The sequence below is a fragment of the Trichosurus vulpecula genome, chromosome 2 (assembly GCF_011100635.1).
Source record: "Trichosurus vulpecula isolate mTriVul1 chromosome 2, mTriVul1.pri, whole genome shotgun sequence".
Classification (NCBI taxonomy): Eukaryota; Metazoa; Chordata; class Mammalia; order Diprotodontia; family Phalangeridae; genus Trichosurus; species Trichosurus vulpecula.
Window position 1 is genome coordinate 417789114 of NC_050574.1, and position 12733 is coordinate 417801846.

Here is a 12733-nt window from a genome sequence, read left to right on the forward strand (position 1 = left end):
AGGCTCGAAGATGGAGGGCGACTCGTCCGCGCTCACGCAAGTGGTCAATATGAGAGGCAGGAGGCCCCCTATGACAAGCGTAGAAACGTGAATGTGATCAATGACTGCTGTCCAAGTCCTCAGGGACTGCTGCCGGTCCCTACCACTACTAACTACCACTACCACCACCACCACAAGTACTAGTACTTCCGCTGCTACTGCTATTACTACTATTACAATTACTACTACTACTACTATAACCACTGCTTCTACTACTACCATCACTACTACTATCGGTACTACTGTTGCTACTACTCTGACTGCTAACCCTATTACTACCACTAATGATGATGCTAACAGTAACAACACTTAGACGGGGCTTTTAGGTTTTCCAGGCGCTTTGCAAGGATCTCCCCTGATTCTTCCCACAGCCCCGTAAGGTAGGGATGCTTATGGTCATCCTATAGACGAGGAACCCGAGGTAAAGGGAGGTTAAGTGACTTGCCCAAGGTCACCCAGCTACTAAGTGTCTGAGGCTGGGTTTGAACTCGGGTCTTCCTGACTGCGTGCCAAGTACTCTGTGTATCGCACTGTCTGTTTGGTGTGTGAGGGGTGGGGCTAAAATGATTATTTGCATTGTAATAAATAATACAAGACCTCAGGATTTTTGAGGGGAAAGCACGGACTCTAGTGAAGCTGTTCCAATGAAAGATTTTAAGTCCCCATTGACGGAAACATAGAAGTCGTGGAGGTCGGTGGGGGATGAGAGAGGGAGAATGGAGCACAGACTGCTATATTTTTCCCTAAAGGCAGTGCAGGGCCAGCAAAAAGGCAGAGGAGAGAATCGTGGTGGAGAAGGCGAGGAAGAGAAAGGAGAGGGCGAGGGGGTGGTGGGGAGCATTTACAAAATTTATTTTCAGAGGAAGTTCACCACATCCCTGCAACGCTTGCAGGTTTTCATGAGGCTGTTGGGTTGTGCAGCAGTGAGGGAGACTCGAGTTCAAATGTGCCCTCAGATACTTAACTAGCTGTATGACGCTGGGCAAGTCACTTAAACTCTGCCTACCTCGGTTTCCTCATCTGTAAAATGAAGACAATACCAGTACCTTCCTCAAAGGGTTGTTACGAAAATCAAATGAAATAATTATTGTAAAGCTCTGAGCACGGTGCCTGGCACATAGTAAGTGCTGTATAAATGTCAGCTATTATTATTATTACTTTGGGGCAGCTAGGTGGCACAGTGGGTAGAGTGCCAGGCCTAGAGTCAAGAATGCTTGAGTTCAAATTCAGCCTCTGACACTTACCGGCTGTGTGACCCTGGGCAAGTCATTTAACCCCGTTTGCCTCAATTTCCTCATCTGTAAAATGAGCTAGAGAAGGAAACGGCAAATCAATCCAGTCTCTTTGCCAAGAAAACCCCAGGTGGGATCACAAAGAGTTGGACATGATTGAAAAACAAAATTATTATTATTATTATGTAATATAATAATATAATTAAACTGTAATAATTTGATGATTGTAATACTTGAATAATTCTACTGTTATTAATAGCTATTAATTATCACATTATAATTAATTAAATAATTACTAATAATGTTATTATAAGATAATGATGATGATAATAATAGTGATGATATTCCATCTCTTGTCTCTGTCCTTTGCACAGTCAGTCCCCTGTTCCTGGAATTCTTTTCCCCACTCCGTACCCTTTACCTCTCCCTATAGTTTCCTTGGATTTCTTTAAGAATCACTCAAATCCCACCTCCTATAGGAGGGCTTGCCCAGTGCCCCAGCTGCCAGTACCTTCCACCTTTCTGATGACCTTCCATCTACTCTGCATTATCTTATATCTACCTGGTTGTTTACAGAAGTCTCCCCCATTAGAATATAAGCTCTTTGAGGGTAGCGACCATACTAATTTGTTTATATCTTCTACATACAGCACCGTGCCTGGCACATAGCAAGCCCTTAATAAATGCTTGTTTACTTGACTTGATATCCATAAAAAAAGAGGATTGCTTCTTGACAAAGACTCACACCCATATGTAGGCCCCATTCAATGGGTGAGCTGGCCTGGCCTGATAAGGGCTGCAAAGCTCCACATGCCCTAAACTCTATCCTCTGTTATCCACTTCCTTTTTTTCCACTGGGATTTCCACCTCATCCATTAGAGTCCATACTGGAGGTGAGAAAATACATGTGAGAGTATTTTCTGCAGAAAGTCAGAGTTACAGTGTGTTACCTAGAGAGCAAGCAAAGGCCTGGGAGGGGCCTCTCCTCCTTCAACAAGATAATGCAACAGGAAGAGTCTTGGATTCTGAGTCAGGGGACCTGGGTTTGAATCCCAACTATGCTACTTTGTACCTGTGTTATCTTGGACAAATTCAACCCATCCTTCAAATGTAACTTTTTCGTGAAGCATTCCCAGACACCCTTTCTTCCTTTGCCTCTCTCCCCACACCAAACTCCTAGGGTTTGAGGACCTCTGACTCAAGAGGATTGCACTCAAATGAACACTCAGAACTACAGCTGTGCTAAGTATATTTTTACTAAGTGCATCAAAGGTTACGGGAAAATGAGTACATCAAGAAATCATGATAAAAGTCAGACCCCCTGGCATTTGGATGCTGCTCCCCACATCTCTCTCAGTCCCTCATAGAAGCTCAGCATTGGTTCTGATGGCAGCAGCCCACATGAACAGTGCATATCTAGCCAGGTTAAAAGGACCAGAATCCCCTCTTCAAAGATCCTTTTATCTCACAAATACTGGATCTCTTATTAGTCCAGTGATCACTCAAGCAGTTATTTTCTGCAAAACATGGTCTATGTGTCTTTGGGATGAATGGCTCTGGACTTTCCCCCTCTTCAATTTACAACTTTGTACTTCACATAGTTAAATTTCCACTGTGCTGTCATCCCTCTCCTGATTCTGTGTAAACAGCTGGGACTTAGTAGGGATCAAAGTCCAGTATACCACTCTTTCCCCCAAAGTTAGCAATGATCATTGCTTTCTTGGACTGCACATGGCTCTTTGAACCTCTTTGAAACATTTATGTTTTAATTTACATGAGAGAGAGAAAAAAAAGGAAAGAAGAAAGGAAGCAAAGAAGGGAGAGAAAGAAAGAGGAAGGAAGGAAGGAAGGAACAAAGGAATGAAGAACCAGAGAGACTGGAGAAAATTGAATTGGAATAGAAAGTGGTACATGGCACCTACACAAAGACTGACCACGCATTAGGGCATAAAAACCTCAATCAAATGCAGAAAGGAAGAAATAGTCAATATATCCTTTCAGATCATGGTGCAATAAAAATTGTGTGTAGTAAAGGGCCATGGAAAGATAGATTAAAAATTAATTGGAAACTAGATAATCTATTCCTGAAGAATGAATAGGTCAAACAACAAATTATAGAGGTAATAATTTCATCAAAGAGAATGACAATAATGAGATGACATACCAAAATTTATGGGATGCAGCTAAAGCAGTACTTAGGCAAAATTTTATATCTGTAAATGCTTACAAAAATAAAATAGAGAAATAGGAAATCAATGACTTGGACATGCATTTTAAAAAGCTAGAAAAATACAAATTAAAAATCCTCAATTAAATACCAAATTACAAATTCTGAAACTCAAAGGAGAGATTAACAAAATGGAAAGTAAGAAAACTATTGAACTAATAAATAAAACTAAGAGCTGTTTATTTTTAAAAATAAACAATAAAATATAAATCTTTGGTTAATTTGATATTTTAAAAAAAGAAAGAAGAATTTGCCAAATTACCAGTATCAAAAATGAAAAGAGGAATTCTCCACCATTGAAGGGGAAATTAAAGCAATAAGGAGGAGCTATTTTGCCCAGCTGTTTACCAGTAAATCTGACAAAGCGAAATGGACAAATATTTACAAAAATATAAATTGCCCAGATTAACAGAAGAGGAAGTTAAAATATTTAAATAATCCAATTTTTAAAAAAGAAATTGAGCAAGCCATCAATGAACTCCCTAAGAAAAAAAATCTCCAGGGCCAGATGGATTTACAAGTAAATTCCATCAAACATTTAAAGAACAATTAGTTCCAGCACTATGTAAACTATTTGGCAAAATGGGTGGAGTCCTATCAATTTCCTTTTATGACACAAATATGGTGCTGATAGCTAAACCAGGAAGAACCAAAACAGAGAAGGAAAATTATAGATGAATTTCCCTAATATTGATGCACAAATTTTAAATAATATATTAGCAAAGAGATCACAGCAATTTATCATGAGAATGCTACATACACTATGACCAAGTAGAATATATACCAGGAATGCAGGGTTGGTTCAAAATTAGGAAAACTACTAGCATACTTGACCAAATCGATAACAAAACTAACAGAAATCATATGATTATCTCAATAGATGCAGAAAAAGCTTTTGACAAAATATAGCACCTATCTCTATTAAAAGCACGAGAGAGCATAGGAATAAATGGAGCTTTCCTTAAAATGATAAGTAACATCTATTTAAAATCATCAGCGAGCATTACATGTAATGGAGATAAGCTAGAAGTCATCCCAATAAGATCAGGGGTGAAGCAAGTATGCCCACTGTCACCACTATTATTCAATATTGTACTGGAAATTTTAGCTTTAGCAGTAAGAGAAGAAAAAGTAATTGAAGAAATTAGGATAGGCAATGAGGAAACAAAACTATCACTGTTTGCAGATATCATAGATATGATATTAGAGGATTCTAGAGAATCAACTAAAAAACTTGAAATAATTAACAACTTTAGCAAAGTCTCAGGATGTAAGATAAACCCATATAAATCATCAGCATTTCTATATATTACCAACAAATCTTAGCAGGAAGAGATAGAAAGAGAAATTCTATTTAAAATAACTGGAGACAATATAAAATATTTGGGAGTCTACCTGCCAAAACAAACCCAGGAACCACGTGAACACAATTACAATACATTTTTCATACAAATAAAGTCAGATCTAAACAATCGGAAAAATATCACTTGCTCATGGGTAGGCTGAAATAATATAATAAAAATGACAAGTTAATTTACTTATTCAGTGCCACACCAATCAAACTATCACAAACATTATTTTATAGAGCTAGAAAAAATAATAACAAAATTCATCTGGAAGGGCAAAAGTCAAGAATATCAAGGCAATTAATGAAAAAATGCAAAGAAAGGTGGCCTACCCACACCAGATCTAAAACTATATTTTAAAGCAGTAATCATCAAAACTATTTGGTACTGGTTGAGGAATAGAGTAGTGGATCAGTGGAATAGATTAGGTACACAAGATGCAGTAGTAAATGACTATAGTAGTCTTTTGTTTGTTAACCCAAGGACTCCAGCTGCTGGCATAAAAACTCAGTATTTGACAAAAACTGCTGGGAAAACTGGAAAACAGCATAGCAGAAACAAAGCATAGACCAAATCTCACACCGTATATCAAGATAAGGTCAAAATGGGCACACGATTTAGACATAAAGGGCGATACCATAAGCAAATTAAGAGGCAAAGTAATAGTTGACCTGTCAGATCTAAGGAGAAGGGAAGAAATTATGACCAAACAAGAAATAGAGGACATAATGAAATGCAAAATGGATAATTTTGATTACATTAAATTAAACGGTTTTGCACAAACAAAGCCAATGTAACCAAGATTAGAAGGGAAGCAGAAAGATGAGAAACAAATTTTACAGCAAATATTTCTGATAAACGCCTCATTTCTCAAATATAGACAGAAAGAAGTCAAATTTATAAGAATGTAAGTCATTCTCCAGTTGATAAATGGTTAAAGTATATGAACAGGCAGTTTTTAGATGAAGAAGTTAAAGCTATCTATATTCAAATGAAAAAAATGCTCTAAATAACTATTGATTAGAGAAATGCAAATTAAAACAACTCTGAGGTACCACTTCACACCTATCAGATTGGCTAATATGACAGAAAAGGTAACTGATATGTATTAGAGAACATGTGGGAAAATTGGGACACTAATGCATTGTTGGTGGAGTCATGAACTGATCCAACCATTCTAGAGAGCAATTTGGAACTATGCCCAAAGGGCAATCAAACTATGCATTCCCTTTGATTCAGCAACACCACTTCTAAGTCTGTATCCCAAAAAGTTCATAAAAGAGAGAAAAGGACTCACATGTACAAAAATATTTATAGCAGCTATTTTTGTGGTAGCCAAGAACTGGAAATTAAGGGGATGTCCATCAATTGGGGAATGGCTGAACAAGTTGTGGTATATGAATATAATGGAATACTACTGTGCTGTAAGAAATGATGAGCAGATGGATTTTAGAAAAACCTGGAAAGACTTACATGAATTGATGCTGAGTGAAGTGAGCAGAACCAGGAGAACATTGTACACAGTAACAGTAAGACTGTACCATGATCAACTATAATTGGCTTAGCTCTTCTCAGCAATACAATGATCCAAGACAATTCCAAAAGGCTCATGACAGAAAATGTTAGCCATATTCAAAGAAAGAAATATGGAGTCTGAATGCAGATTGAAGCATATCATTTTCACTTTATTCCTTCTTTGTGGCTTTTCCCTTTTGTTCTGTTTCTTCTTTCACAACATGACTAATAGCTTGCTGTCTTGGGAAGGAGGGGATGGAAGAGAGGGAGGGAGAAAAATTCAGAACTCAAAATCTTATAAAAAGGAATGTCGAAAACTATCTTTACATGTAATTGGGGGAAAATAAAATACTATTTATGAGAGAGAGAAAGATAGAGACAGAGACAGAGACAGAGAGATCTCCCCAAGGAATTAGTGAAATGGTCAACAAATAATAGCTGTATAATAAATGTTTTTTAATTTGTTGCTTAATTTCCTAACTCCTTGAATGCAGCAGACTTAAGCTAGTTCATCACTTATATCCACCACACTAGTTGCTTTCCCTTGAGCGTAATCATGATGGATGGTACATGAATGTGCTTATTTAATTTTTATCAAATATTGTTCACTTGAAATGGTATTTTAAAAACAGAATTGAAAATCCATAAACTATACCCTCTGATAGATCTTAATTAAATGTAGAATAGAGTCTGGTTCCACTTCTAAAATCAGATCAAATTCTATTCTTGTCAAAAGGACACAAGCTAAAGTAAGTATAGGTATCCTTCATTGTAAGGCAACTCAATATATGGATTCTTTCTACAGTAATCAATAAGGTATATGATGATGCATTTCCATAATTACCCCTCTGAAAATTACAAATATAAATCAGAGTGGGGAAATATATCAATTCATGAACCTGTAATTTATTTCGTGATACTCCAGGTCGTCCTAAAAAAGTGAAGGAGATAGACACTGGCATATCAGTTACTGGCAAAGAAGCGGGTGTTGCTAGCTCTGTACACACCATACATATGTATCTCTACCCACATTGTGTGAAATCCATCATCCACTGAATTTATGTGTTTAGTTTTGGGTTTTCTTGTGATTTCTCTTAAAAACAAAGAACTTCCACCTTCTAAGTGCTTTGGAATCATTGCATCTCAGGAGTTAGGAGGGGCCTTATAGGTCATCTCTCTCAGCCCACACATAAAATCTGAGTCACTGCTTCCAGACTTGGCATTTTCTAAACATTTCCAAGGTTGCAAGAGTAGTGAAGGTCATAAGATTCACAACACAGAATTTTGCTTTATCGACACTTTCTTAAGCATTTTTTAAAAATTCAGTTCCCATTTGTTGGCATAAATAACTGGTATGAATAGCTCAGTTGGAGTTCTTTCAATCAGTCAATTCCTATAGTCTCCTCATCATAGACTCACTTTCAAACCATTTTCTTTCCACTGGAAACTTGGAATCCGCCCTGGTTACCCCCGATGTACTGATGAATGAGCCTTTTGCCTTATTTTGCCTGGAACCAATCTTCCATGCCACTGCCATTTAGAGCCACTGCTCTCCTCATCGTGGCCCTTGTAGGTGTCCTCTTTTCTTCTATTCTCCTCCTCACCTATTCCCCTTTATGTGTTGTCTTCTCCCACCCCCCCATTAGAAAGTAAGCTACTAGAAGGTACAACTGCCTTGTGTCCCTTTTGGTTTCTTTTTTGTATTCCCCAGTGTTTAACATAGCTCCTAGCACAGAGTAAACACTTAACAACTGTTTCTCTCTCTCTCTCTCTCTCTCTCTCTCTCTCTCTCTCTCTCTCTCTCTCTCTCTCTTTCTCCACCATACCATCTATCTATCTATCTATCTATCTATCTATCTATCTATCTGTCTATTAATCTATCTAGCTAGCTATTTATCTATCTCTGTCTATTAATCTATCTATTCATCTATCTATCTCTATTTTTCTATCCAGCTATTCATCCATCTATCTACCCAGCTCTCTCTCTCTCTCTCTCTCTCTCTCTCTCTCTCTCTCTCTCTCTCCCTCTCTCTTTATCTATCTATTTCTCTTTTAATTTGACGTGTTGATTTGGAGCATACCGTAACAACAATGGTTTGACTTCACAGAAAGCTGATTCAGAAACTACTTACATATTGTTGACCATTGAAACACTGAATGACTTGCCCAGGGTCACACAGCTAGTATATGTCTAAGGTCTTCTGGGCTGAATTCTGCTCAACATACACTATGCCAAGTAACAGGGCAATTTTTGTCTGCTGTTATTTTGTGCATGTGTGTGTGCCATTTTATGTACCTCTTGACTCCTCTTGAAGAGAACATTCATAGGACCACAGACTTATGAAGATCTAGAACTAGAGGCTTAGTTCAACCCCTATATTTTATAGGTGAGAAAACTGAGGCTCAAAGAGTTTAAGTTACTTAGACAAGGACATACAAGTTGTAAATGATGGAATCAGAATTCAAATAGAGGTACTCTGACTCAAAATCCAAATCTCTTTCTGCTACAACATGATGTCTTCTATGTTGTCCACAAACCTTTGGGCTCATACCTTTGTTAATCATGACCAATATTTCCCAACCCCTTTTTCAACACCCTACATTATACCCTATTTTGCTTTGAAGTCACAAAGTATTAATGTGTACTTTGATTTAATTTGAAGGTTTTTTGGTTAGTTCCTCACATAATCATATCTGTTCTTACCTCTCTACAAGCTGGATGTCTATACATTTAGACCACTCATGTGGACATAGGTCACTCACATGGAAAACACAAGTCTTACATTTTAAATTAGTGGATGATACAGTCAACTCCTTTGTGAGATATAAGATATTCAATCAATCAAGTATTTATTAACACCTACCATGTTCTGGCATCTAGGTGGCACAGTGGGTAGAGCACCAAGCCTAGAGTCAGGAGGACTTGAGTTCAAATCCAGCCTCAGACACTTACTAGCTGTGTGACCCTGGGCAAGTCATTTAATCCTTTTTGCCTCAGTTCCTCATCTATATCGTGAAATGGAGAAGGAAATGGCAAACAACTTCAATATCTTTGCCAAGAAAACCCCAAATGGAATCATGATGAGAAGGACCCAATTGAAATGACTGAACAACAAAAATAGCAACAAAACTATGTGCTAGATGCAATGAATAGACAGACCAAAAAATGAAGCAATCTATGAATGCAAAGAGTTTATATTCTATTCTAATTTTGAGATGGTCTTTTTTTTTGCTTTTTGTGCTTATGATGAACACTACAAGGATGATCAAGAATCACATTTGAAAGGATGCTTCTTGTTGCCCTTGGTGATATCGAAATCAACTTGGCCTGATTCTTATTTTAGACCTTTCCAAGGGAAAAACTGTAAGTCACCCTTCCATTTAGCTTCAAGTACTATTTATGTGCTAGTTTCAACTATGGAGAACAAAACAATTGATCTGAATCATTTCTTCCAATAGTATATGCACTTGTCAATGGCTGGACAAGTGGCTAACATTTAGAATTTCAACAGTTAAAGTAATGTTGATAAACAGGAAAAAATAAACAAACACTGTGATTCTTAGCACGCTTTGCTATCATTCATCATTCTGCTTCCATCGCTGCAGATCCTAGAGGAACCTAGGGGACTAAGGGTGATTTTTATTTTGCTTTGTTTTATTTTATAACTTGCTATGCTCAAAGAGCTCATCAGTTAGTGGCCAGAGTTTAATTCTTAGTTAATTATTATTAATAGATTATTATTAATTATTATCATAGGATTAATGAGCTTTTCTGTACTCAGCATAGTGTACACAGAGCAGAACTCTTAGCCCAGAAGACCCAGGTTCAAGTCCCACCTCTGATACATACATATATATAGTGTATATATATATATATATATATATATATATATATATATATATATATATATACACACACACACATACACACACATACATACACACATATATACACACACGCACACACATATATATACACATATATATTCACTGCGTTGAATTTATATATATATATATATGTATGTATATGTATATATGTGTGATATATAAGATATATATATTAGCTGTGTGACCTTGGGCAAGTCATTCAACATTTTAATAGTTTTTATAAGAGTTTACATAATTGGGAGTTCCCTGTTGCCTTCTCTGTCCTTATGATGATGCTATATGCTTGTGAATCATTTTGTATTTCAGTCATTTCAGTCATGTCTGACTCTTCATGACTCTATTTGAGGTTTTCTTGGCAAAGATACTGGAGTGGTTGCCATTTCTTTCTCCATCTTACTTTACAGATGAGGAAACTGAGGCAAATAAAGTTAAGTGATTTGCCTAGGGTCATACAGTGTCTGAGGTTGGATTTGAACCCAGGTCTTTCTGTCTCCAAGCCTGGCACTCTATCTACTACAACACTTAGCTGCCCCTTTTGTGAATCATAGTACACCATACTACTGATCAAAATCAATCAAAAAGGATACATGAATAAATAAATAAATGAAAAAGCACTCAATAAAATGCTCGCTGTGTGCTAAGCACTGGAGATACAAACAGGAAGGAGTTAACATTCTAATGAGAGAGAAAATACATTGGGAGGTTTCAGCCGCAAGCCAATGGAAAGGTCCTATTGTCTTTGATGTGCATAAGTTCCACTGATAAAATCATATCTGTCTTTAATGTTAAGCCATTTGACACTTCCAAGGACTTTGGTGGCTAGAACTTTCTATCTGGGTCTTTAGTAGCCAGGCAGAGTGACTTTTCAGGTCAATCTGCACAGGGGTTGTTTATTGGGGGGTGCCTTTAGGTGCTGTGCTGAAAACAGTGCTAGTATTCTGGGGAACACCGCTCTTGGCCTCACCTACTTTTAGGTAGTGATTGGCCGGTGGTGGTAAGGTATGCGGGCTCCTTCTCTGCAGACATTAATCCTCTCAGTGAGGGCATTAGGGACCAGGTTGGAAGCAGGGCTGGTGGTCTGAGGATGGGGGTGGGGGGCATTTCAGTTCCGCAGCTCAGATTTCTGGGGTGTCTCCTTCAGGTCCTTAGGAAATGTGGTTGTGGAGATGCTGCTGTATATCTCTTCCTGTGTCTCGCTCAAGGTGCCTTGCCACGCTGGCTTGCCTGCCTACTATGTGAGAGCAACAGCACTAGGCATAGGTAATAGCAATTTAGATTTGAAGATTTTTCCCACCCATTAATGGGCCATGTGACCTGCTTACATCACAGGAAGTGTGGGTCACATGTGGTGGGAGGAACTTCCTGACGGGAAAAGGAAGTGATGTCACAGGAAGTGCACAGAGAGAGAGAGAGAGAGAAAGAGAGAGAGAGGGAGGGAGGGAGAGAGAGAGAGACAGAGAGAGAGACAGAGAGAGCTGTTATGGCTGCTAATGGCCATTGTGACAGTTAGAGCTGAACAGGCTGACTTAGCTGTACTGAGAGTCTGTTTTTGGGAAGACCCCAGCGGGGGTCAGAGAGGTTTTGGGATGGCCAGGCTCCAGGTTGTTATACTGTGTGAGGAATGCTTTGCTGCTGCGATAGACTGGATAAATGGCTTTTGTGGGATATCGTTCTCTGGTGTCTGAATAAAGGCTTTACTTCTTCTGCCTTCTGCGGAGAGTTTCACATACTTTGTGATACAGAGCTACAGAGGCATTTGGACAATTATCGTCTACATTGTCATCATTCTCTTACTGATACAGCATACAAAGAAAAAAGTGGAACAATTCCTCGAGGCACTTACATTCTTTAGAGAAGACAACATAGACACTTATATTTAGAATATAAACAAATATTACATATATACACACACAATTGGGTTTAATATATATATACATATTATATTTACATGTATACACATATAATTAGTATGTATGATAACTATATAATATGAATATACATATAGTAAAACAGAGAGCTTACATGCATACGCATAGACACATACGTACAGAACACACTGGGTGGACCCGCTGCGGTGAATTTATGAGATCACATAAACAAGAATCCTAATGGAGGAAATTACGTGTGTGGGTGGCCATCTCTACCAAGGGAGACAATACCCACATCTATGAGATGACAGATCTGCTGAAGTATTTGTTCCGTGTATCCAGGGATACCTACCTTCAGGGCATCAGCCTAGTTCTTAATAGTCAATGAAAAGGACAATGGCCTCTTTTTATTTCTCATGGAGACATCTTCTTCTAGGACTTTTTTTTGATTCCTCTCTACCTCATCCTTGTTGCCTAGCATAAGGAAAGTATTTCTTTAACCTATTGCCAAAGAGCCTTGATTTTATCAATGTGGTTATACTGAGGCAGACCACAACCTGTTTACTCCAGTGTAGGCTTCATAGGTTTATGTTGTTAACTTATATCTTTATAAGTTTT